The following is a 27,995-nucleotide window of genomic DNA, read 5'->3' on the forward strand; positions in this document are numbered from 1 at the left end:
GTACATATAAGTGATCATATCGGTTGAAAGCTTAAATTCTTGTTAATCTAACTGCACTGTCCGATTTACAGTAGCTATTACAGTGAAAGCATGCCATGCGATTGTTTGAGGACGGCGCCCCACATCAAAATATTTTTCCACCAGCACAGGTTTCATAAATTCACAAATAGCGATGAAATATTTGCTTACTTTTTTTGAAAATCTTCCTCTGATTTGTCATCCAAAGGGTCCCAGCTATAACATTTAGTGTCATTTTGTTAGATAAAATCATCCTTCTTTATATCCCAAAAAGTCTGTATAGTTGGCGCCATCGATTAGAGTAATCCACTCGTTCAACATGCAGAGAAAGGAATCTGAAAATCGACCCCTAAACTTTGTTTCAACAAGTCAAAATACGTTTCTATTTACTCCTCAGATACCCTAAAATGTAATCAAACTATAATATCTCTTACAGAAAGAAGTATGCTCAATAGGAAAGCGATTTTAGCAGGTGCGTTCTGTCTTCATGGCGCGCGCAAACACGAATTTCCTAGACTGTGTCCCTGTACTAAAACTGATATTTCTTCTTCGTTTTTGAAGTTACAAGCCTGAAACCTTGAACATAGACTACTGACACCATTTGGAAGCCATAGGAATTGCATCCAGGGAGCTAAATTTTCAGTATGCCCTTATACTTTCCATTGTAAGAGCATGGTCTCTCTCAAAATGTAAAATTCTGGTTGGTTTTTCTTTGGATTTTCTCCTACCATTTCTATTGTGTTATATTCTCCTACATCATTTTAACATTTCTGCAACGTGTTTTCTTTCCAATGGTACCAGTGATGTGCATATCCAGGCTTCAGAGCCTGAACCACAGGCAGTTTACTTTGGGCACGTCATTCAGGCGGAATTTGAGAAAAAAGGGGCCTAGCCCTATTAAGTTGGAAAAATAGGATGATCGAGCAGAAGTGAGGGCTCTTCGATACTGCACGGTACTGTCTTTCCAAGCTAGACAGAAGACTCCCAGTTCCGTTCCAATTTTTTGGAAGCTTCCTTCAGGGCTCTATATGAGAACAAGAGTATTTTCAGAGGTACTATTTAACACAAGTGGAAGTCCTCCTAAGACTAGGTATGCAATTTTCTTGACAAAGTTGCCAATAATTATTATACCTTTATTTCAACAAGGAACACAGACTGAGACGTATAATCTGACTATTACTCAATCATGTCAAACAAACAACATAAAGGCTCTCGTCAGCACCATAAGCACTTTGAAGGACAAAAGGCTTATAAAATGTCAAACAACTTTGTCATCAACACCATCAAACACAGTAAATGCATGGTAATGTTCACTGAAATTATCAGTGTGCAACAATATTGTATACAATATTGTCAATCACAATAATCTTAGTTATTTTACAAAATACTTTTCATGCTCATTACTGCAAACTAACAGTCCCTCTCTGTACTCCGTGCCATCCATCTTAACCCAGCTGCTAGTGTAAATGGCTTTCTGCATAGTGACCTGAAGGTTGGCTTTAGTTGGACGGTTTTTGTGCTCCAAGTACCCATAGTCAAACAAGTAGATTCTTGAGAGAAGAGCATGTTTCGAAATAACATTTTCAGAGGCATAGTCAAACAACAATTTTAACTCAAACTTAGCCACCCCTTCAAGAATGTCATGCATTATGTCCACAGAAAAATTACTACAAACATGGAAGTGCTGCAAACTGTTTAGTTTAGAATGTTTCTTTACACCTTACAGAGCTGTGGGTCTGATTGCAACTGATTCAAATGCATTTTAAATTGATCTTTTATCTCGCAAGACAATCCTAAGGTCCTCCTCTCTGTAAACCATCTGAGCATTAGACTTTTCTATCACACAGAACCTGCAAAAGTAATGACCACTGAAGGACTCTGTGAAACCAAGGACTGCATGCATTCCCAAATTGTCTCCAGTTATTTGGCAGATAGTGCCATAAACTCTCAGTTGAAAATGGAAAATTTACACCATCACTCTCCAGTTTTTAACATCATTAACCAAGGGCTCTAGAATGGCATCAAAGCCATATTTCTTTAGATCATGGTAAGGAAATAATGAAACTAAATTAATATTCATCACAGCAGAGTTAAACTTGGGTGGCGGATTCCTGAGGACAAAATAAATGGCGCCTATCTTGTGAACACAACGCGTGGATCCAAGCGGATTGGCACTTTCAAAGTAATCATAGAACAATTGGATCTGTAAAGCATTTCTATGTTTTGAGAACAAGGATGAGTCTTAAAGTAACTTCCATCACAAAAGTCTTTAGAAGTGTCTTCCACAGATGTATCCCTAGGTGCATTTTCCAATAACTTACAGATTTCAGAATTGCGAAACATGAACTTCAATGTTTCCAGTATAGAAATATATACAAAAGTGTCTTTACACCATTTACACCATGCCAAGAATGTGCAAAGCTGTCATCAAGGCAAAGGGTGGCTACTTTGAAGAATCTTAAATATAAACTATATTTTGATGTATATACATATACACACAGTTGAAGTCGGAAGTTTACATACACCTTACCCAAATACATTTACACTCAGTTTTTCACAATTCCTGACATTTAATCATAGTAAAGAATCCCTGTCTTAGGTCAGTCAGGATCACCACTTTATTTTAAGAATGTGAAATGTCAGAATAATAGTAGAGAGAATTATTTATTTCAGCTTTTATTTCTTTCATCGCATTCCCAGTGGGTCAGAAGTTTACATACACTCAATTAGTATTTGGTAGCATTGCCTTTAAATTGTTTAACTTGGGTCAAATGTTTCAGGTAGACTTCCACAAGCTTCCCACAATAAGTTGGGTGAATGTTGGCCCATTCCTCCTGACAGAGCTGGTGTAACTGTGTCAGGTTTGTAGGCCTCCTTGCTCGCACATGCTTTTTCAGTTCTGCCCACACATTTTCCATGGGATTGCAGTCAGGGCTTTGTGATGGTCACTCCAATACTTTGACTTTGTTGTCCTTAAGCCATTTTGCCACAACTTTGGAAGTATGCTTGGAGTCATTGTCCAATTGGAAGACCCAATTTGCGACCAAGCATCCTGACTGATGTCTTGAGATGTTGCTTCAATATATCCGTATAATTTTCCTTCCTCATGATGCCATCTATTTTGTAAAGTGCACCAGTCCATCCTGCAGCAACGCACCCCCACAACATGATGCTGCCACCCCGTGCTTCACGGTTGGGATGGTGTTCTTTGGCTTGCAAGCCTCCCCCTTTTTCCTCCAAACATAACGATGGTCATTATGGCCAAACAGTTCTATTTTTGTTTCATCAGACCAGAGGACATTTCTCCAAAAAGTACAATCTTTGTCCCCATGTGCAGTTGCAAACAGTAGTCTGGCTTTTTATGGCGATTTTGGAGCAGTGGCTTCCTTGCTGAGTGGCCTTTCAGGTTATGTTGATATAGGACTCATTTTACTGTGGATATAGATACTTTTGTACCTGTTTCCTCCAGCATCTTCACAAGGTCCTTTGCTGTTGTTCTGGGATTAATTTGCACTTTTCGCACCAAAGTACGGTATGACAGCTGCGTGGTCCCATGGTGTTTATACTTGCGTACTATTGTTTGTACAGATGAACGTGGTACCTTCAGGCATTTGGAAATTGCTCCCAAGGATGAACCAGACTTTTGGAGGTTTTGGCTGATTTCTTTTGATTTTCCCATGATGTCAAGCAAAGAGGCACTGAGTTTGAAGGTAGGTCTTGAAATACAGCCACAGGTACACCTCCAATTGACTCAAATTATGTCAATTAGCCTATAAGAAGCTTCTAAAGCCATGACATAATTTTCAGGAATTTTCCAAGCTGTTTAAAGGCACAGTCAAATTAGTGTATGTAAACTTCTGACCCTCTGGAATTGTGATACAGTGAAATAATCTGTCTGTAAACAATTTTTGGAAAATTTACTTGTGTCATGCACAAAGATGATGTCCTAACCGACTTGCCAAAACTATAGTTTGTTGACAAGAAATTTGTGGAGTGGTTGAAAAACTAGTTCAATGCATTTCTTTAGTAGTAAAGGCCAAAATGAATATTTTATCAAATATATATATATATATATATATTTTTATGTATACCTAAACGGATCCTAAAATTCAAATCAATCTGCTAAATGATCTATAGTATGACCATCCTAAACCAATTCCATATGTCTTCGTAATAAAATAAAAAATCATAAAAGTTGTTGAGGCATAAAATATAGCTCATTGTTTGTATTATTTTATACAGTATTTTTTGCTCATCTTTGTCAAGGGTGCCAATAATTTTGGACCTTACTCTATGTACTGTACTCTGTATGTTTGCTCACAAAATGTTCCCACAACGACTGTGTAGAAGCCAATGACAGAACAAGATTGACATTTTCATTTTTCAGTGACCACCCCATTTTGCCATTAAGCCATGAAACCATTTTGTACCATGTGGATTTGCCATTGTGAATATTATTTCATAGTCTACACGTGGCCTACAATTACAGCCACTCCAGTTTAGTCTCTACATTGTGAAAGTTGGATATGCTTCAGTACCACATGTTTGGAAAGTCAACTTCGAAGTGCTAATAGACTCTCCAGAGATATGGTTGCCCTGAGTTGTAAGAGTAATAAACTGGGATCGCTGTCAAAGAGTTGTTCCCCTAGGTTATCAATGTGAGAGCATTCAGTGTTAGCGGTAGCCTCTGGGAGCTCCAGTCAAAGATCTGGTCCAAGCATTCTGTTCTGTTCATCATGTGTTCTAAATACTCAGCCTCTCACAGTCATCATAATCACCCCAAAGCTAGGATCTATAATTCATTTTTTCCCCCTTCCCCCTTCTGTCACATTTAAAGGGACATGGTCATGGCCAGCACCAGGCATAAGCGAGATAAGGGGTCACTTATTACCCAGTCCCCGGTCGGGGTCTCAATTTACTGTTTAGAGTTTAGAGTTTTTATCTTATGTCAGTCACTGTTTACCAGTCAGCTAACCATTTTTAGATTGGTAAATTAGTCTAGGTGTAGCGTGGTTCATTCTGCGTTGTGTATTTTTAATTAGGACGCTGCCACAACTGATGGTCTGCTCGTTGAAATCTTTTTATTTGCCCTGCACACGAAGAGACAACACACACGTTACCCTTGGTGCAGTCACAGCTCTCCGGCACCTTGCTAGCCGAGGGTCAGGCAAAAGAGCACAAAAGGAATTAACAGGTGCTGCGTGCACACACTCGCTGCACAACAGCATATACAAGTAAAACTATACAGAACATAATTCTGACAAAATAAAAGACATACCTGCACACGAAGAGACAACACACACGTTACCCTTGGTGCAGTCACAGCTCTCCGGCACCTGCGCGAGCACATGGACACTCACTCAACCACTGTCACAAGTACTCAGAAGTTACAACAGATACCCCAGTCAGTGAGCTATGTGAAACTTGTTAACATAAATTCCTACTGTCCACACTATAACAAACGTATGGTTGCAAAACAGTACATTGTATAACCTTATGACGGTTTTATATTAAACAGTTTCGGAGCCAAGGACAACATACCTTGCTAGCCGAGGGTCAGGCAAAAGAGAACGATAAAGTGGTATGGGAATACAGATAACCCGCGATGGGCCAAACCAAAATATACAAAACTTTTACAATCACTTGTATGTACAATATTGGTATGAAAAAGTGTTTGTACACCAAATAAAAACATTAGCTATGCAGCTGTAATTAAATAAAAAAATACACTGAATTATTATTATTATTATCAAATTATTAACATCCCCTCTTGACCTGGCCTATTTGAATTGGTCCTTGTGTGCAATTTGGTGCGTAATCTAGGGGAACAACATCACACTGCTACATTGGCACCTATATAAACTTAATGGCCGAATATTAACCAGGCATGCAGGGCACGTGCCCAGGGTCCTGACCTCCAGGGGGCCCCTATTGATTTTGTTAGTCACTCTCACTCAGATATCATTAACATGCCACAATTTATCACCACCCCATTGCAAAATGGGTAGCATTGCAGGAAATTAGTTGTATCACTGCCAAGAAACTAATCTGGTTTAGGGCCCACCAAATATGGTTTAGGGCCCCCAAAAGCCTCGAGCTGGCCCCGGACATGGTGGTAAAATAAATTTGGGGAAAATGTGCTTTTCATTACAACGTGTGCTTGGTAAATTAATGTCATTTCAGGAAGATAAATGAAAAGAAATGGCTATGAAAGCTTGGCAATGGACAGCCATACTATGTTATCACTCACTGTTTTAAGCACGACTATATTAATTCCTTATTTTTGGACATACACCCAATTTCCATGATCCAAAGCCCAAAGTACCAACTCGAGCATAATCTCTTCAGTCACTTTCAAAGCTGATGGATTATATTTTACTGATTTATTTCCCATGAAAAATGAATATGGTAGTAGAACAACAAAATGTTCTATTGAATTTGTGCTATTACATTCTGGTTTGAATACACAAATCAGCTTTCCATTCCCCAAATCTGGCATGTGTCTAACTAGTTCTATTGAACCAAACCACTCTTAGAACTGTATCTTGTCCTCAAAACTAGGAGCCTTATTCATTGAATCACATGTCCTCAATTTGAATTGGAGTATAAATTTGAATTGAAATCCTGGGATGCAGTCCTAGAATATTAGTAAGAATTACCAGACATAGACTTTAAATTCCGCAATAGTATTTGCAATTCTTCAACTGTTGTTGTAGGATAAATGTTACCTTATTAGATCAGATCTGATAAACCTTATGTAACGAGTTAACAAGTCAATGCCAATGATTAAGTTAGCAATGACAGGGCTTCTTAAGAAACTTCTAAACTGCCATCTTTGTGCTAGGAACTAATGTTGAGGTGCTAAAGAGAGCCATTCTCTCTCTCGCTCTCTCTCTCTCTCTCTCTCTCTCTCTCTCTCACACACCAATCACTTCTGTGCCAACCATCAGAATCCCCTGACAGTTTGTAAGCCTACCTTCAGTGTTTTTCCATTTGCACAGAGCCAATTTCAATGTTTCTATGGAGTAAGTGTGGGTTGGTGTCAGAGCCACAGTAAGGAGCTGGACTGAATAATGCCCTAAGCGCTGCTCTTTACAAGGCTAGAAATCAACCTCAACTATCAGCTCCTGTACAAGCCAGAGAAACAAAGGCCTTTAGCATAGCTTTATTTATTTATTTGTGTGTGTGTGTGTGTGTGTGTGTGTGTGTGTGTGTGTGTGTGTGTGTGTGTGTGTGTGTGAGAGAGAGAGTGCCTTGTGAGAGAGAGTGCCTAGCCCCTCTATGTAACATCACACTTCCTTGACTAAATGTAATTTTAAAAGGGCTCAGTTGGGAGACTGCTGCCACAACCTTCAGTACCGCAGTCAGCTCCACTCTCACTCCCGCTCTCACTTTGACTAGCTGTGTGTGTGTGTTCATTCTTGCCTACGTCTAGATGTTGTCCACATCTAGAGAATGTATGTATGCACAATACTTGAAAAGTGAGCCTTTCCCCCTTTTTTTCACTGCAGATACAAAACATGCTGTCACACAACAACTTGCACAGTTAATGTACTGACCTTATTCTTAGGAGCTGTACTACAGCTATTGTGTTATACAGTGTTACACAGCAATCTGTGCTATGTGCTTTGGAAATACATTATTCATTATTTCAGACAAGATGCTGCCCATAACAACCCCAACCTAAACAATTGGATTTGAAAGAGGACAGCTTTTTTATTTGTTATTTAGATATCCACAAGAGGAAACACTGTTCAGCTCTGAACCTGGATTGGAGTCTGTCACGTTTAATGGCAGTCTCTCTTTGTGTGTGTGTGGTGTTCTCTGGGGATAACCCATAGGGAGCTCCCAGGAAGAGGATTTCAGAGCTGAGTGCACGGAATCTCCTGGGAAATGATACTTCAACAAGAGGAATCATTTCCTGGCTACCCAAACTCCTTGCTCCGGCCAAACGTTATGCCACGCCCACGGACGTTAGTTTCTGGAGTCTGGATCTCAGTACCTTTGCCTACGTTTTCTAGAATGGAAATACGTTCAAGACCAGGGGTGTCAAACTCATTCCGTGGAGGGTCTAGTGTCTGCAGGTCTTTGGTTTTTCCTTTCAATTAAGACATAGACAACTAGGTGAGGGGAGTTCCTTACTAATTAGAGACCATATTTCATCAATCAAGTCAACGGAGGAGCGAAAACACGCAGACACTCGGCCCTCCATGGAATGAGCGTGACATGTGTTCTAGACTGTCTGATTGGTCTCTGAAACCGATGGGTTGGGCCAGAACACACATGGGTAAAGCAACGTTTTGAAAATTCGTCATTGGCTTTGATACTCTTATTGGTTCGAGATAATCCAATCGCCAATAACTTTTTTGTACAACACCCCTCATTTTGATGTCACCACAAACAATTTTAATAATTGCAAGCTCAGACTGAAGTATGTAGCGAACATAGAGCAGCGGAGGAATTCAGTTTGAGTCGTCAGGCAAGAGGAATCATTTTATTTGTCCCAAGGGAAACACGATATTCAATATTCAAGAACTCTATGTTTTCGTAATGCCAGTATCTTATTCCTGTTTTTCCTTGAGACTTTTGGCCTCATGGCTGCTGCGCTGCCGAGGTTGTTGTGGATGGAAGTGTTCACTTTAACCTCTTTCATCTACAGTAATGACAGAGGGGATGTAGCAAGTATGCATAGGAGGGATGATAATTTTCCTCTCATCTGAGTATGGTTCCTCTACTCCCTTGGAAGACACTTGTGAATCATTTATTGTGTGATTGATGCAAAGAGCTCAGAGAGGAGCATGGGTAGTGGGCTAATTCTCAAATCAGAAAGGGAGCATCATCTGCACTCTAAAACATCCCATTCGGGAGCCTATGTGCCTTCGTTCCTGTGATACTGCCTGGAATTCCACACCGCTACAGTAAACACAGAGATTGGAGTGTGATTATAACTGCAGATGGCACACAACCAATTACCCCAGCATTATTTTTCTGAGTCTGAAAACATCCAAACTGAAATGCGAAAATCATCCAAGTCAGATTCACGTGTTTTTAATGACCTGGAAGCAATTTTACGGGTCGTCGATATGCGATAGAAAAATTTAAAAAAGCCCCAAAAAAGCCAAGCGTTGCTGCTGATCCATAGCCTCCACAGATGTGAGAGAGGAAGTAATTTATGGAGAATAATTAGCCTATTACTGACAGTCGTTGCTGCAAGTTCACATCTGCTAGGCACAGTCTCTCTGTGGAGCTTGAAGGAAATGTCTGACAGCACTTTATTAATGAAACATCACTAATATGAATGATTTTCTCTGCAAATGATTGACATGCTTTGTTATTGTACTAGCAGTTGAATACAGAGGAGGTTCCCTAATACTTCAGCTGTTAATGAAATATACAACAACCTCCAAAGAACAAAAAAACTGCTCCAAGTCAAATGAATGGATACAAGGGTTACTGACATTCATCATTGCTTAAGAATCACCCAGAGGTTGCAAGCTAAGAGTTCCAGTGAAAAGGTTTTTTACTATATGTTCCTGTTCCAGCTTCCAAGGCAAATGTGTAGGATGAGTCTTCGCTTAGCTCAGCAGTCATATGTGTCAGGCCACAAAGTGAATCAAAGTGTTCTGAGAGTGGCAAGCAGGTCTACAGGTTGAAAACATTTACATCTACTTAAGTGTTCATGTTTACGCTATTGGTCATGCTCGTGTAGCTAGTGGTTGATGCATTTAGTGCCGTAATTGTGGTGTGAATATCTTTATGGTCTCTCTCGCTCTCTCTCTCTCATACACACACTGACATGAACACACACAACTTATATATTTGCTTTGGGTTCAGTGAATCCTCCTTAATAGGAGTACGAGGAGACTTTAATACTCTCCCCCCAGAACAGCGCCTTTCTTAAAGGCAATTACGGCACTTTTCAACCTCATAGTCATCATCTCCAGCACCTATCCAGTGTCTACATATGTGAAAACAGTGTGTTAATATGATCTGTGGTTAAAAAGATAAGAAGAAACTTCCTAAAAAATGCTTCTGTCATCACTGGGTAGGATTAAACGTTAAAAAATGATTTTTATTTTCTAGCCCAAGGCAGGGTATTTTCTTGCTAGCCGCTTCACCGCGAATCTCAAAGTGTTTTTTAAAAATGTTTTAACTTTTGTAAAAGTCATCGGGAATAACTTTTTTACTTTATATATATATTTTTAAACATAGAAATGTTGACACTGGCATTATGCTGGAGATAATGAAAATGAGGTTGAAAAGTGGCGGAGTTGCCCTTTAATAATTTCAGGGAGAAGTGTGTTCACTTCTGCCTGAACTCTGCCCTGCTTTCTCTCAGCACAAGAGAGGAAGACAACAGAAGAGAAAGAATTAACATCCTGACAGGCCTGATTATAAGAGAGCTTTTACACAAAGCCTGCTTGATATAAAAAACAAGTCGGGCCAAGCTGAGATTTTGATCTTAACCTGGATTAGCTTCTTGTGGAGGAAGAATTCAGATGAATGCTAATTAGACAAGGTTTAGACAAGACAGTCATTTTAGTCTTTGAAAAGAGGATGAGATGTGGAGAAAACTCTAAGGAATTGGCCCATGAACCAGAATGACGCAGAACATAACAGCTCTCTATTGATCTGAAGAGCTGTGTGTTTGAAATGATGGGGAACAATACACTTTATAATAATGACAAATAACAGCAGATAGTAATATATTAATGACCCACAGTGCTTGGGCTACTACATTACACTAGCTCCTTTGGGCAGCATATTGTTAACACAAGGGTTTTATTAGTGTCCAGTTTTCTCAAATTAGATTTGAATCCCCCAGCCAACTAGCAGAAAAATCTGTCGATGTGCCCTTGAGCAAGGCACTTAACCCTAATTACTCCAGTAAGATGCTCTGGATAAGAGCGTCTGCTAAATGACTAAAATGTAAATGTCATTATTGTTTTCATTTACTTCACAAAGTGTCATTGAACAAAAGGAAACTTCTTTCTACAGTACATTGCCTCCAATGCAGGACCGAGCTTTGACAGCTCTTCTCTCACAGAAATATTATTTAAGCTGATTGAAAGATTTATGCCCCTAGGCATCTTCACTTGACTCCAGATCTGGGTCGACTATATGCTAATTCAATGGGACAACGATTGGGAAGGTACAGGTACAAATGTACATCTGAATGGCTGTTGGCTAGTGGGTCTAGATTTCTTAGGTGTTCCTGCTTTCTTTCATCCACAGATCTGCATTTTTGCGGCATAAATTTGCTGTCTAATTTGACTTTGTGTAGGCAGGAGGGTACCTTCGCCAGAGGTGTTTATAGTCAAGAGTTACAGTATACAGTGTGTTCTGAAAGTATTCAGACTTTTTACACATTTTGTTAAATTACAGCCTTATTTAAATAAAAAATTTCGATCAACAATTTACACACAATACCCCATAATGACAAAATGAAAACAGGTTTTTAGACAATTTTGCAAATGTATTAAAAATAAAAAACAGAAAAAACGTATTTACATAAGTATTCAGACCCTTTGCTATGACACTCGAAATTGAGCTCAGATGCATCCTGTTTACATTGATCATCCTTGAGATGTTTCAACAATTTGATTGAAGTCCACCTGAGGTAAATTCAATTGATTGGACATGATTTGGAAAAGCACACACCTGTCTATTTAAGGTCCCACAGTTGACAATGCATGTCAGAGAAAAAACCAAACCATGAGGTCGAAGGAACAAGATTCTCTGGTCTGATGAAACCAAGATTGAACTCTTTGGCCTGAATGCCAAGCGTCACATCTGGAAGAAACCTGGCACCATCCCTACGGTGAAGCATGGAGGTGGCAGCATCATGCAGTGGGGATGTTTTTCAGTGGCAAGGACTGGGAGACTAATAAGGATCAAGGGAAAGATAAACGGAGCGAAGTACAGAGAGATCCTGATGAAAACCTGCTCCAGAGTTCTCAGGACCTCCAACTGGGGCGAAGGATCACCTTCCAACAGGACAACGACCCTAAGCACACAGCCAAGACAACGCAGGAGTGGCTTCAGGACACGTCTCTGAATGTCCTTGAGTGGCCCAGCCAGAGCCCGGACTTGAACCCGATCTCTGGAAAGACCTGAAAATAGCTGTGCAGCGACGCTCCTCATCCAAACTGACAGAGCTTGAGAGGATCTGCAGAGAAGATTCGGAGAAACTCCCAAAATACAGGTGTGCCAAGCTTGTAGCGTCATACCCAAGAAGACTTGAGGCTGTAATCGCTGCCAAAGGTGCTTCAACAAAGTACTGAGTAAAGGGACTGAATACTTATGTAAATGTGATATATCAGATATTTCAGTTTGTTTGTAAAAAAATTCTACAAACCTGTTTTTGGTTTGTCATTATGGGGTATTGTGTGTAGATTGATGAGAGAAAAAAGCAATTTAATCAATTTTAGAATAAGACTGTAATGTAATAGAGTGCGGAAAAAGTCAAATGGTCTGAATACTTTCCCGAATGCACTGTATTTCCCTTCCCGGTTTTTATTTTCTTCATAGAAATATACTGAATTGGCTGAAAAACATATTTTTATTCTGTCAGTTCCTGAATGCGCTCATGTCTTCTCTGTTCATTCATTTAATTTTAGTTTAATCCGAATGGAAAGTGAGAACATTTGATAAGCGCATTTGATAAGCACATACGATTTTTATTGAGCCCTGGATTTTGGCTGTCCTTGACGCCTCTTGAATAGAAAATGCAACACTTTCCACCAGTCTGAATGGAAAAGTGTCTTTGTTTGCATGAAGAGTCAAACTTCTTTAATGTTCCCCTCAACATGGCATGTCAAGACTTTGTCAATAGTGATGCCTATTCTAATTATAGCAAGGTGTATTGATGAGAGGAGTTTTGTTGTGAGCTGAGCAGTAGTATAAAGTACTTAAGTAAAAATACTTGAAAGTACTACTTAAGTCTTTTTGGGGGGTATCTGTACTAGAGGTCGACCGACTAATCGGACTAATTAGGGCCGATTTCAAGTTTTCATAACAATCGGAAATCGGTATTTTTGGACACCGATTTGGCCGATTTTTTTAATATATATTTTTTTACACCTTTATTTAACTAGGCAAGTCAGTTAAGAACACATTCTTATTTTCAATGACGGCCTAGGAACGGTGGGTTAACTGCCTTGTTCAGGGGCAGAACGACAGATTTTTACCTTGTCAGCTCGGGGATTCAATCTTGCAACCTTACGGTTAACTAGTCCAACGCTCTAACCACCTGCTTTACATTGCACTCCACGAGGAGCCTGCCTGTTATGCGAATGCAGTAAGAAGCCAAGGTAAGTTTCTAGCTAGCATTAAACTTATCTTATAAAAAACAATCAATCAATCATAATCACTAGTTAACTACACATGGTTGATGATATTACTAGTTTATCTAGCGTGTCCTGCGTTGCATATAATCGATGCGGTGCGCATTCGCGAAAAAGGACTGTCGTTGCTCCAACGTGTACCTAACCATAAACATCAATGCCTTTCTTAAAATCAATGCACAGATATATATTTTTAATCCTGCATATTTAGTTAATATTGCCTGCTAACATGAATTTATTTTAACTAGGGAAAATGTGTCACTTCTCTTGCAACAGAGTCAGGGTATATGCAGCAGTTTGGGCCGCCTGGCTCGTTGCGAACTGTGTGAAGACTATTTCTTCCTAACAAAGACAGCCAACTTCGCCAAGCGGGGGATGATTTTAACAAAAGCGCATTTGCGAAAAAAGCACAATCGTTGCACGACTGTACCTAACCCTAAACATCAATGCCTTTCTTAAAATCAATACACAGAAGTATATATTTTTAAACCTGCATATTTAGCTAAAATAAATCCAGGTTAGCAGGCAATATTAACCAGGTGAAATTGTGTCACTTCTCTTGCGTTCATTGCACGCAGAGTCAGGGTATATGCAACAGTTTGGGCCGCCTGGCTCGTTGCGAACTAATTTGCCTGAATTTTACGCAATTAAGACATAACATTGAAGGTTGTGCAATGTAACAGGAATATTTAGACTTATGGATGCCCCCCGTTAGATAAAATAAGGAACAGTTCCGTATTTCACTGAAAGAATAAACGTTTTGTTTTCAAGATGATAGTTTCCGGATTCGACCATATTAATGACCTAAGGCTCGTATTTCTGTGTGTTATTATGTTATAATTAAGTCTATGATTTGATAGAGCAGTCTGACTGAGCGATGGTAGGCACCAGCAGGCTTGTAAGCATTCATTCAAACAGCACTTTCGTGCGTTTTGCCAGCAGTTCTTCGCAATGCTTCAAGCATTGCACTGTTTATGACTTCAAGCCTATCAACTCCCGAGATTAGGCTGGTGTAACCGATGTGAAATGGCTAGCTAGTTAGCGGGGTGCGCGCTAATAGCGTTTCAAACGTCACTCGCTCTGAGACTTGGAGTAGTAGTTGTTCCCCTTGCTCTGCATGGGTAACGCTGCTTCGAGGGTGGCTGTTGTCGATGTGTTCCTGGTTCGAGCCCAGGTAGCGGCGAGGAGAGGGACGGAAGCTATACTGTTACACTGGCAATACTAAAGTTCCAATAAGAACATCCAATAGTCAAAGGTATATGAAATACAAATTGTATAGAGAGAAATAGTCCTATAATTCCTATAATAACTACAACCTAAAACTTCTTACCTGGGAATATTGAAGACTCATGTTAAAAGGAACCACCAGCTTTCATATGTTCTCATGTTCTGAGCAAGGAACTTAAACGTTAGCTTTCTTAAATGGCACATATTGCACTTTTACTTTCTTCTCCAACACTTTGTTTTTGCATTATTTAAACCAAATTGAACAAGTTTCATTATTTATTTGAGGCTAAATTGATTTTATTGATGTATTATATTAAGTTAAAATAATTGTTCATTCGGTATTGTTGTAATTGTCATTATTACAAATACATTTTAAAAAATCGGCCGATGTCACGTTCCTGACCTGTTTTATGTTATTTTTTGTATGTGTTTAGTTGGTCAGGGCGTGAGTTGGAGTGGGCATTATATGTTTTGTGTTTCTTGTTTAGGTCACTTGAAATTAGCCTTATATGGTTCTCAATCAGAGACAGGTGTTTGACGTTTTCCTCTGATTGAGAACCATATATAGGTTGGCTGTTTCACACTGTTTGTTTGTGGGTGGTTGTCTCCTGTGTCTGTGTATATGTTTTCACCATACGGGACTGTTTCGTTCGTTCGTCGTTTTTGTTTTGTAGGAAGTACTTGTTCGTTCGTTCTTCATGTTTCATGTAAGTTCGTCGTTCTAGTCTGTCTACATTCGTTTTTGTTATTTTGTATCATTCCAAGTATAGTTCGTTTTGTTCTTGTTAAATAAACTTCAGTATGTCATTTCAACGCGCTGCACCTTGGTTCAATCCCTGCTCCTCCTCTTCGGATGAAGAGGAGGAGGAACGCCGTTACAGCCGATTAATCGGTATCGGCTTTTTTTGGTCCTCCAATAATCGGAATCGGCGTTGAAAAATCATAATCGGTCGACCTCTAATCTGTACTTTACCTTACTATTTATATTTTTGACAACTTTTTCTTCACGCCATTCCTAATGAAAATAATGTACTTTTCACTCCATACATTTTCCTTGACACCCAAAACTATTCATTACATTTTGAATGCTTAGCAGGACAGGAAAATGGTCCAATTCACACTCGTATCAAGAGAACATCCCTGGTCATCCCTACTGCCTCTTATCTGGTGGACTCACTAAACACATGCTTCGTTTGTAAATGGTGTCTGAGTGTTGGAGTGTGCCCCTGGCTATCCGTAAATAAACAAATACAACTACAAAATGGTACGTCTGGTTTGCTTAATATAAGGAATTTAAAACGATTTATACTTTTACATTTGATAATTAAGTATATTTTAGCAATTACATTTACTTTTGATACATATTTAAATGTAAAAGCAAATACTTACCTTAATACTTGAGTAAAAGTCTATCTTTACTTTTACTCAAGTATGACAATTGGGTACTTTTTCCACCACTGGAGCTGAGAGCAATAGGGGTAAAGACCAATGATTGTTGCAAGGTGACTGCTAGGTGAATCATCATTAGATGTTTATAGTGTTAATATTGTTTCAGCACTAACATCATCCAGTCCATTCAGACAGAGTACAGTAAAGGCTAAAATGATTGCCAACTGATTGTAAATGGCTTTAGATGACCTTCACACTGCTGCTACCCTTAGCTGAGGGTAATCTTGATTGAGAGATAACACTTCTGCCTACTGTGGAGATACTGATGACCATTCACTTATTTTCACTGAAAGCATTTTCAGTTGGGACACAATTATTTTCACTTGTGCTATAGCCTATTGATTGGATTAATATTTTAATGTGTTCATCATTTATAAAATAGACTTGGTGAAAATAGAGTATGTGACATAACCTTGTCAAAGGTAATTTCTCTCATTCTTAATCCAAGTGTACAAAACCCTATAGAAACTAAAGGTGTAGACTAGCATGGTCCTGTGTGTCTTTACTGTCCCTCCCTACCACTCTGTGTAGTAGGAGTTGGCCAGGTAGAGCTGCTTTGTCTGCCGACGTGGACAGGGGAAAAATACAGATTTACCCGACTTCACCTTTACTGCCCCGCGTAATACGATTACTGCTTAACGTCATGAGCATTTGCTCAGGCCGAGAGAGAGAGAGAGCGTCTGAATTTCAACGAGTAGTTGGTTTATGTAGGCTATGTGCTGTGCGCAGCAGAGTTTCGATGCTTGATATTCGTGCTTGCCAACAGAAATATACTAACTCGTACAATAGTTGTTATTTCTGGCCACCGAGTTTCCCTTTCAAGTGTAGGCGAGAGACAGGGGGCGGTCGAGGGCTGATGTGCTTGTGTGAGGATGTGTTCTAGTGTCAGTTGGCGTCTGTGACAATCGGAATAGGATTTGGGTGCTTTTGGAGACAACATGGTAAGACATTATTTTACGTTTGATATGACCGTCGTAATATTTGGACTTCAGTAAGGGAATCGTGTGTAGAGGTTGTTGAAATGTATTGGAATGTTTGTAGCCTGCCGCCTTTGTAATATATAGGATTATATAAACTATTGTGTTTGTTGTGTGTGGATCTATGATCTAGTCTAGTCCTTTCAAATAAAACGACTAAATGCGGTGTATAATCAATTCAGTATAGGGGGATGCCAGTAATATACAATTTTAACGTGTTAATAATTATTAGCACTATATTTCATCATTGACATTGCGTCACCATGATTAAACCACTCTACCCGGGTAGACTACCGTTCCGTTAATCTCTTGAAAGTGAAGTTTTAAATCACACTGAGTGCATCAGCGTTCACATTGGATTACGCAAGGGTGATATACTATTAATGTTTTACTGTACACTGTAGCTGCAGGCGAAACAAAGAGTTGTTTCACGATAAGCAGTCGCTTTAAGGACGTCATGTCCCCCCGAGTCGAATGATCAGCGCTTTTGTTTTATGCGGAGAAGCATCCAAAAATCACACATTTCTCCACGGAGTCATGGCGCTATATAGCGCCTTCACGCGCATGGGTCAGGTCTCTCTCTTTCTCTCTCTCTCGCTTTCTCGTTCTCTCTCGCCTGTGGATTTACCTCAAGGTTTGAACAGCCCAAACACCTTCTACAGCCCAATTCCTGACAGCTACCTTCCATTCGTCTTTTTTTCCTGATAAATATTTAGATACTGTTTATTTCTATCGAAAATTGGATACAACTGTGTCACTCTGATGTGCATGGAGCCATGTGCATAGATCAGGTTTAACGTTTCAGTTTAAATGTCACATGCACAAGTACAGTGAAATGCCTTATTTGCAAACTCAAAACCCAACAATGCAATAATCAATAACAATGTAATAGTAGAAGAAAAAAAACACGAGAATTAAGAAGACATATGAAGAAATCAATAAGTAAGTAAGTAAGCATACAATATACAGGGTTAGTTCCAATGCCATATTTACAATGTGCAGGGATACTGGAGTGATGGAGGTAGATATGTATGGGGTAACGTTACTAGGCAACATGATTTAAGATAAACAGTACCAGAAACTTGTTTGTGAGTGGGTGTGCATGTGTGTCAGTGGCGATTTTAGCATTTAAATCTTGGTGGGGCAAGCCAGCAAAGTTTTATGCATGCCAGCAAAGTCACAACACAACACTTAACAATATATTAATTGCACTATAACGGTGACAAACGGTGCCCACAAACTGTTAGGGCCTACATAAAGCTGTCCCAACCGAAGAGCTATCTTTACCACCGCTACACCTGGCTATCAGCGGAGCCTTGTCTGGCAGCGAAAGAGTTCATTCAGCCTCATTTAGTGCCTTTTTAAAAAACATAGCTGATATGGCTGACCTGCTTAAACAAATGTGTTTTTTACTGACAATTGAGATGTACAAACTATGGCATAAGGGAGCGATGAGCAGATAAGAGGTCATCCGTAATTTCGATTAAGACATTAATGAGCAAGCTAAGACGACGTAGTCTATATAACTATTTGTTCAGCACTTTTTAAATGTACAGTGACATAATTCAGAGCATGGGCATTGTAGTATTCTCCCTGTACACCAAGTTAGAACCATATGATAAATAAAGGGGGCATATGAGCAGACAATGGAAGCTCTTAAAATATTCGACAATTACATTTTTCTAAAACAGGCTATAGGCTAGATGTGCACCACCAAGTCAAACAGCAGGCTAAATTATGAGGGGGTGTAACGGTTTTCTTCCATAGTTGAAGGAGAGGACCAAAATGCAGCGCGGTTAGTGTTCAACATGTTTAATTTGACAATAAACGGTGAACATTAACAAATAACAAAATAACAAACGTGAAAGCCGAGACAGTCCTATCTGGTGCAGAACACAAACACAGAGACAGGAAACAATCACCCACAAAATCCCAACACAAAACAAGCCTCCTATATATGATTCTCAATCAGGGACAACGATTACCAGCTGCCTCTGATTGAGAACCATATTAGGCTGGACACAGAAACAGACAAACTAGATACACAACATAGAATTCCCACCCAGCTCACGTCCTGACCAACACTAAACAAGCAAAACACATAATAACTCTGATCAGGACGTTACAGGGGGAATGTGACCAAATTATTAGGGCGAGGCACATGGGCTACTAACAGCTTACTACACAACATACACTTAGTATTACTCTCTCTGCTACAGTATACATATCTCCCTGGCATAGTACATCATTTATGTAGCAGCATACAATATATTTTTGGACTCACCATTGTGCTGTGCTCACTTGAACAGGAAGGTGGTGCGGCAGTCCTTCTTGTGGGTAAATTTAGTCATGTAACTTAGACTGGCATTCTCTGAATTTACGGTGCTTTCAAGACAATTAGGAACTCGAAAATTAACAAGATTGAATCATGACGTCAGTGATCTTCAGGTCGGAGCACTAGAGGAAGTCAGAGTTCCTAACTTGGAGTTCCGAGTTGGATGACCGTTAAAAAACATATTTTCCTTGTCGCAGCTCATTATTTTCAGAGTTCCCAGTTGTCGGTTTCCAGTTGTTTTTAACGCTGCAGAAGTCATGATGGATTGACAGCATGGCCAATGTATTCAACCTTTTCTGTCCCATCGTGTTGCGTGTGAATGTTAATCATTTTAAGCTTGGAAAGAGACCCTTAAACCCAGACTTGGACCACACACCCTCTCCACCGAATAGCAGGCAGGGGAAGCAAAATAGTGGTTAATTTGCAACGCTTGCAGTTAGCCACTGACTCCTTCCAAACCACTCATTGTTGAATTTGCGATTTCTGACTAACTAGCATGGTATTCTTTCACTGTAATAGCTACTGTAAATTGGACAGCGCAGTTAGATTAACAATAATTTAAGCTTTCTGCCAATATCAGATATGTCTATGTCCTGTTACTTACAACCGTGGAAGGGACAGTGATCCCAAAGAAGTTTAATTGTTTGCAAACTGATATGTGTCACGTATAAGTGGCAAAATAACATGCACATTTAAAAAAATAGATAATAATACATTAGATAAAACTTTAGATAAAAGTCAAAAGTTTGGACACACCTACTAATTCCAGGCTTTTTCTTTATTTTTATTATTTTCTACATTGTAGTGAAGACATCAAAACTATAAAATAACACACATGGAATCATGTACTAACCAAAAAAGTGTTAAACAAATCAAATATATTTTATATTCTTCAAAGTTGCCACCCTTTGCCTTGATGACAACTTTGCATGCTCTTGGCATTCTCTCAACCAGCTTCACCTGGAATGCTTTTCCAACAGTCTTGAAGGAGTTCCCACATATATGCTGAGCTATTGTTGGCTGCTTTTCCATCACTCTGCTGTCCAACTCAACCCAAACCATCTCAATTGGGTCGAGGTCCGGTGATTGTGGAGGATCTGATGCAGCACTCCATCACTCTCCTTGGTCAAAAATCCCTTACAAAGCCTGGATATGTACTGTGTTATTGTCCTGTTGAAAAACAAATGATAGTCCCACTAAGTCCAAACCAGATGGGATGGCATATACGGTAGATGTAGAATGCCATGGGTAGCCATGCTGGTTACGTGTGTCTTGAATTCTAAATAAATCACAGACAGTGTCACCAGCAAAGGCCCCCACACCATCACACCTCCTCCTCCGTGCTTCATGGTGGGAACCACACATGCAGAGATCATCCGTTGATCTACTACGCGTCTCACAAAGACACGGCGGGTGTAACCAAAAACTCAAATTTGGACTCAATTTCCACCGGTCTATTGTCCATTCCTCATGTTTCTTGGCCAAAGCAAGTCTCTTCTTCTTATTGGTGTCCTTTAGTAGTGGTTTCTTTGCAGCAATTAGACCATGAAGGCCTGATTCATGCAGTCTCCTCTGAATAGTTGATGTTGAGATGTGTCTGTTACTTGAATTCTGTGAAGCATTTATTTGGGCTGCAACTTCTGAGGCTGGTAACTCTGATGAACGTATTCTCTGCAGCAGAGGTAACTCTGGGTCTTCCTTTCCTGTGGCGGTCCTCATGAGAGCCAGTTTCATCATAGCGCTTGATTGTTTTTGTAACTGCACTTGAAGAAACTTTGAAAGTTCTTGACATTTTCTGGATGACTGACCTTCATGTCATCTGCCCTTTTTTTCCTTCTTTTTTTTCACCTAAAATGACATACCCAAATCTAACTGCCTGTAGCTCAGGCCCTGAAGCAAGGATATGTATATTCTTAATACCACTTGAAAGGAAACACTTTGAAGTTTGTGGAAATGTGAAAGGAATGTAGGAGAATATAGCATATTAGATCTGGTAAAAAATTATACAAAGAAAAAACAACAGTTTTTTAAATAATTTCTTTGTACCATCAGCTTTGAAATGCAAGAGAAAGGCCATATTGTAATATTCCAGCCCAGTTCATATTTGATTTTGGCCACTAGATGGCAGCAGTGTATGTGCAAAGTTTTAGACTGATCCAATGAACCATTGCATTTCTGTAAAAAAATGTTGTATCAAGACTGCCCAAATGTGCCTCATTGGTTTATTAATAACTTTTCATGTTCAAAACTGTGGACTCTCCTCAAACAATAGCATGGTATTCTTTCACTTTAATGGTTGCTGTAAATTGGACAGTGCAGTTAGATGAACAAGAATTTAAGCTTTCTGACAAAATCAGATATGTCTACAGTATGTCCTGGGAAATGTTCATGTTACTTACAACCTCATGCTAATCGCATTAGCCTACGTTAGCTCAAGACTCCCGTGGACGGGACACCGATTCTGAAAGTAATGATGGACTGTCAATTCACTTTGCTTATTTGAGCTGTTCTTGCCATAATATGGAGGTGTTCTTTTACCAAATAGGGCTATCCTCTGTGTACCACCCCTACCTTGTCACAACACAAACGCATTAAGAAGGAAAACAATTCTACAAATTAACTTTTAACAAGGCACACCTGTTAATTGAAGCTTGTTGAGAGAATGCCAAGCATGTGCAAAGCTGTCATCAAGGCAAAGGCTACTTTGAAGAATCTCAAATATAAAATATATTTTGGTTTGTTTAAAACTTTTTGGGTAACTACATATGTGTTATTTCATAGTGTGTTATTTTCATATGTGTTATTTCATAGTTTTGTTGTCTTCACTATTATTCTACAATGTAGAAAATAGTAAAAATGAAGAAAAACCCTGAAATGAGTAGGTGTGTCCAAACTTTTGACTGGTACTGTATTTAAATATATATATATATATATATTTAGCTAAACAGGCAGTGCTAAAAACAGCCTCTGCCCCACCTTCCCTGAATGACAGGTCACCACTGGTGTGTGTAGAGTCAGTAGAAATGTACAGTGCATTCGGAAAGTATTCAGACCCCTTGGCTTTTTTCCAGAATTTGTTACGTTACAGCCTTATTCTAAAATTGATTAAATTATTTTTTGTCCTCATCCATCTACACACAATACCCCATAATGACAAAGTGAACACAGATTTTTTTAAATGTATGCACAGATCCTTTGTTATGAGACTCGAAATTGAACTCAGATGAATCCTGTTTCCATAGATTATCCTTAGGCTGTTTCTACAACTTGATTGGCGTCCACCTGTGGTAAATTCAATTGATTGGACTTGATTTGGAAAGGCCCACAAATCAAATCAAATTTATTGGTCACATACACATAGTTAGCAGATGTTATTGTGAGTGTAGCAAAATGCTTGTGCTTCTAGTTCTGACAGTGCAGCAATATCTAACAAGTAATACCAAACAATTTCACAACAAATACCTAATACACACAATTCTAATCAAAGGAATTGAATAAGAATATATAAATATATGGATGAGCAATGACAGAGCGCATAGGCTAAGATGCAATAGATAGTATAGAATATAGTATATACACTTGAAGTCGGAGGTTTACATACACTTAGGTGAAAATTACAGGCCTCTCTCATCTTTTTAAGTGGGAGAACTTGCACAATTGGTGGCTGACTAAGTACTTTTTTGCCCCACTGTACATTGTAGGTCAATGCTTTCGAAGTTGTTTGTGTGTAGGCCTGCATGCGTGGTCATATATTCCAAGAGGGGTTCTCATCTCAGGAAAAGAGATGAGTGATTCGTGTCTCCATTAAACTTTAAATGAGGTGACTTGTCCCAGAGAGCAGGAGTGGTCAGCCTTGGTTAGCCCGACATAGGGCACCGTACAGTGAACGCAATGGCGTCCTAGATTGCTAGGATGCGGAGCCCGGGAACATATTTGGTGAAAAGTCCTAAGGTTTAGGCCTGAATGTTATTGAAGGCAATCCTATAATTCATTACTCTTTGTCTGTCTATCTGGATTGTATAATGTGAAGAAACCTTCTGACCTTTTCTCCACACAGGCACATAACTCCGACTATGGTAGACAGTGGTAGGACACACTGTGACTTGTCTTATGCGCGGATTACCACAGCTGGAGTTTGGTGTATATGTTCCAGGCTTCGCATTCTAGCGATCTAGGACGCCATGCAATGAATGCAATGGCGTCCTAGATATATATGACTAGCCTTTGCCATGCTCTATGCATCCAAGCCACAGTATAGGACTACATCAGCAGGATGTGTTTAGTATCTGAGTTAAATGAGTTATATTCTGCCTGAGGTTACATTGCCTTGTGTAATCCCTGGTTTTCTAAACCTCTTCTCTTGTTAAGACTATCCCTTAATAACTATTGACAAGGAGGTTTTGTCAATAGTTGAGTGATGTATAATCTCCCTCAAGACATCTCAATGCAAGTCAGAAGACATGTGGCATTGAGTTCATAATGAAGCGATGGAATTCAATTAAATCTGCAACGCAGCACACACAGAATGTGTATAGCCTAAGACAAAATCATTCCCTTACATTCTCCTCCTTGTACGCATTGCACAGTTTGAGAGTTCTGGACTGCACCAAAGGAGCTAGACGAATGATGCCAGGTCTTCAGTACATGACATGAGGACTTCCTTACATTACTTACAATCTTTATTGTCAGTAAGAGAAGAGGAGGCTCAAGGCATCTTAAGATACAGTATTAATAAGGTGAACCAAAGAGGTTATAATGCTCTGATAACTATTCAGAACCAGAGGCTATACATTGTCCATTCTGATATAATGAAGTACTTCTTTAGATTTATGAATGTACAGTAGAGAATAGCATAGGGAATGATGGGTAGGCCAAAAAATACCTGAAAACACCAGTATTCAAGATGGCCTCGCTCTACATATTGTGCAACTGGGACTTGTCTTTCTTTTCATCAAAATGCTATGCGAGCCAAATAGATATTGGAGACAATTTTATAACTCGCAGCATTGTGTGTTCTGATTGTTGTAGTAGTAGTAGTAGTAGTAGTAGTAGTAGTAGTAGTAGTAGTAGTAGTAGTAGTTTGCACTTGTGACTCATCGCCTCTTCATTATTACCCTGGGCTCATGCAAGGAAGGTGTGCGTGTATGTGTGTATGTTTGTGTGTTTATGTTATAAAACACAAATGAAACAAGGTTGGAACACTCCCATGACTAACTAATGGTTCCCTCTCATCTGGTGCAACACTGCATGAGACATTACTAAACGATGACAAGTCTGAGACATATTACAGTGTTATTAATTGAAATTAAGCATTTATGTTTTACCTCGTGTGGGTTTTTCTTATTTTCTAGAAATATTTCCCTAAAGCGAACCTTTTGAGGTATTGCCAGTTTAAATGTGGCTGTTTGAATGTCGTGGCAATGGACACATTTGGGTGTTGTTCAGTTATTTTGTTGAGTGCTGACATAACAAAGACCATATCCCACGATGTTGTGTTGAACATTTGCATAGTCCCAGTGGGATTTCAGTCAGGGTCATTGAGCACTGCCAAAAATATGGTAGGATGACAATAACCATGTGGTGACAGAAGCTATTATAAGGAGGTCAAAAGATTACAGTACATGCAGGATATGACCTTGTGAGGTCACATATACAGTAACCTCTTACTGTTAGTAACACACAGAAGGTGATGGATGGCCTTATGCACAGTCCAAAGTGACATTTTGCTAAATGTAAGGGAGCCATTCCACCAGTAGTTGATGACACCCGTGGTCGCAATACCTGAAATGATTTCACTCTGTCTGGATGTGGAGACGGAGACGAGCCAGGATCGCTAGAAAGACTTGTTCTAACCCCCCCCTGTTTTTCAATTTCCCCAGACATTGTGTGAGATGCAGGGCTGTATTAAGATATAACCTCCTATGCGTACATGCCACGTTTATCAAGAGGGCTGGTTCAGGTTGAGCACCCTTATCAAATCAGCCCATAATTAGATGCTGAGGGACATTAGACCGTCTGGTACTACTCTGACACCTGGAGTGGCCTGAAGTAGGAACAGAGGCATGGCACAGGGACAGTGGCACAAGATCAAAGGTTATTACTGACAGCAGGGGAGGGTTCATATCAGGGCAGGGCTGATTGTGGGTAAATCATGAGGACTTCATTAAGCATTTTCTTGCTCTCTCTCTCTCTTAACATGTATCTTCCGCAATGCTTTGGCGATACGGAGTGAATCCACCTCTAAGTGATTGCAGGTCTTACTTCCCTCAATATCCCTTTTGTATCTGTAAGTGAGCAAGCCTTGGGCTGTCCATTTGGTATTGTCACAATATTTTTTGCGAAATTAATAGTTGAGCTAGCTGATCCAAAGATCATGCTGCCTTTGTGTTGTCACACACACACACACACACACACACACACACACACACACACACACACACACACACACACACACACACACACACACACACACACACACACACACACACACACACACACACACACACACACACACACACACACACACACACACACACTGTGGAGTAGTTCAGTGGCCTGCATAAAGAGACGTTCTATAGTTCAAAGAATCATCACATTGTCCGTGCTTAAGGGGTTCCAGCCATCCTCAGACAATGGGATATGTGAAGATAATGGGATGGGGGTCAAAGATGCATATTAAAGTTCTTGCTTCCAACTGATGATTTTTATGTGCTTGGACTGAGGTTTTTAGGGATTACTATGACATAGTTCTAATTGGAATGTAACTCCCAGGTTGGGAGTAGCAAATTGCTCCCTTTTTTATCACAAATGGCTGGACCCCTCTTTGGTTGTTACCATTAGCAGATCCATTCTACCCACTGAAATGCTCTCAGAAAGTGTAAGAGGTAAGTGAACACTGATGCTTCATTCAAACAGACTTCGGCTGTTACTTCAATAACTTTTTTAGAGAAGAGAAGTGGTTGACTTGAATACTAGATGTGTTTAAGGTTGGCTGTTTTTAGCTGAGATTGAATGGTGGCAATATGATTTAAAATGGATTGGAATGAAAAAAGCTCTTAAAGGCGTATATTGTGCAATAACTTGTTCTCTTTCACTGTCAATGTCAGGTCTGGTATGCATTCTTGCAGATGTAATTTATTTTGTATGTGACCAAACCATTCAGCTCTTCAGTGAGATGGTTATCTATGCTGACTATACATAACTGTTTTGTAAGGTAGAAGTTATGTTGAATGTTGGTCATGCTATAGAAGCTCTGGTAGAACTGGGGGCATTGTTAAAGAGTCTGATTGTGTGTGGCTCAGCCAGGAGCAGGCTAGCAGCAAAAAATATCCTATTTCTTTGAGTTATCATACATTATACCTAGCAAGCATTTGAGTTAGCTAGCAAGGTTGTGTATTGACTTGCTTCTCCTGTGGTGGTTATGAGCAGCTAAAATGTTAATGATATGTCTTTACTACAGCATTTTTACCCATCTATTTCACATTGCATTTGATGATTAATAGCCATCACCGTGAAGAATGACAACAGCCTTTATATGTGACTAGGCGTATGTCACACGTCAATACTTCAAAGGAGAGGTATTTGAAGGGAAACATATATTTTTTCACCAAAATGTGTTTTTCTGGCAGAAATGCCATCCGGAACATGTGAACTTTCATGTGCCTTAATAACAAACGTGGACCCCATCTGTTAATATGAATACAATTGTTAAATTACGAGTCTAGTTGTTTTAGCCACGAAAAAGTCAGGAACCTTCCCGCTAGCTATGTTTGGCTGAGATAATGGTTGGGCTGGATATGCCGAGAGATAAGTTCGGACTGGTAGCCATGTAGCATGCTTCTGTCTATAGCATGAGAGGCTCAGTATTTGTCGGTAATAATTCTAACGCTGCTTTTTTGAAAGATATCACAAAGAACTGCAAAAGTCTTGCTAATGCCCTCCACTTTCTGGTGGACTGAGTTTTTAAATCAGTGGAATGCCAAGTGGAAGCAGAGCAAAATAACTAAGGAGATGGAAAAAACTCTGCCGTTTGATTGCAAATATGCGGAGGAAGTTTTAAAGATAACACAAAGAAAGCTATTTGTATAAAACACCTGTCTCCGGGTTACATCTTCAAACTAAGGGCAACCATGGCATCCGTGACAGAGAAGGAGAAGCGTTCATCCATGTATATGGGTAAGAGAGTCTAGCTAGCAACATTTTCCGATATTATACGTTTCTAATTTTGTCAGAAAGTCGTTTTCATTGCCAGTTAAAGTGTACTGTTAACTAGCTAGCTGACGTTAACTGGCTAGCTCGCTAGCTAACGTTATGTGTATGATCTGTGTAGTAATGTCATTTGTATCTCAGAAATCCATTTGCATTGCTAGTTATAGCCTAATATTAGCTAGCTAGCCAACATTGAAACTGGTTGGTTAGCTTTAGCTACCTGCAGATTCATGTATGGTAGTAATGTTAGGAGTTGGGATTATGTGTCATTGTTTAGCGAGCTAGCTAGCTACATGTCTAAACAAAAGACTCCACTATGCAAGTAACCAATTCACTCTACCGTTTTACTATATCCTATGCATGTGACAAATCAACTTTGTTTTTATTTAATATAGTATGTTTACCAGAGACGGTAATGTGAAGAACAACATGACC

At 39.6% G+C, this 27,995-nt stretch overlaps 1 protein-coding gene and 1 long non-coding RNA gene across 3 annotated transcripts in view; one reads left to right on the forward strand and one right to left on the reverse strand.

Moving 5' to 3' along the window:
* Positions 1 to 5,079: 5,079 nt before the first annotated feature.
* Positions 5,080 to 5,860, reverse strand: LOC139562282 (uncharacterized). Of its 2 annotated transcripts, none has more exons than XR_011672336.1 (2): positions 5,297 to 5,860; positions 5,080 to 5,108 (listed from the first exon to the last, which is right to left on the reverse strand). It is a non-coding gene; the product is annotated as an uncharacterized lncRNA (long non-coding RNA). The 2 variants fall into 2 exon arrangements; XR_011672337.1 differs by having other exon boundaries at positions 5,080 to 5,170.
* Positions 5,861 to 16,688: 10,828 nt separating this feature from the next.
* LOC139562344 (protocadherin-15-like) overlaps positions 16,689 to 27,995 on the forward strand; it is a 289,491-nt gene continuing 278,184 nt past the window's right edge. The window contains exon 1 of the mRNA XM_071380009.1: positions 16,689 to 16,981. The gene's annotated coding sequence lies outside the window, so the exon portion shown is untranslated. The remainder of the gene's footprint in view (positions 16,982 to 27,995) is intronic.

Source organism: Salvelinus alpinus, chromosome 32 (genome assembly GCF_045679555.1).
Source record: "Salvelinus alpinus chromosome 32, SLU_Salpinus.1, whole genome shotgun sequence".
Taxonomy (NCBI): Eukaryota; Metazoa; Chordata; class Actinopteri; order Salmoniformes; family Salmonidae; genus Salvelinus; species Salvelinus alpinus.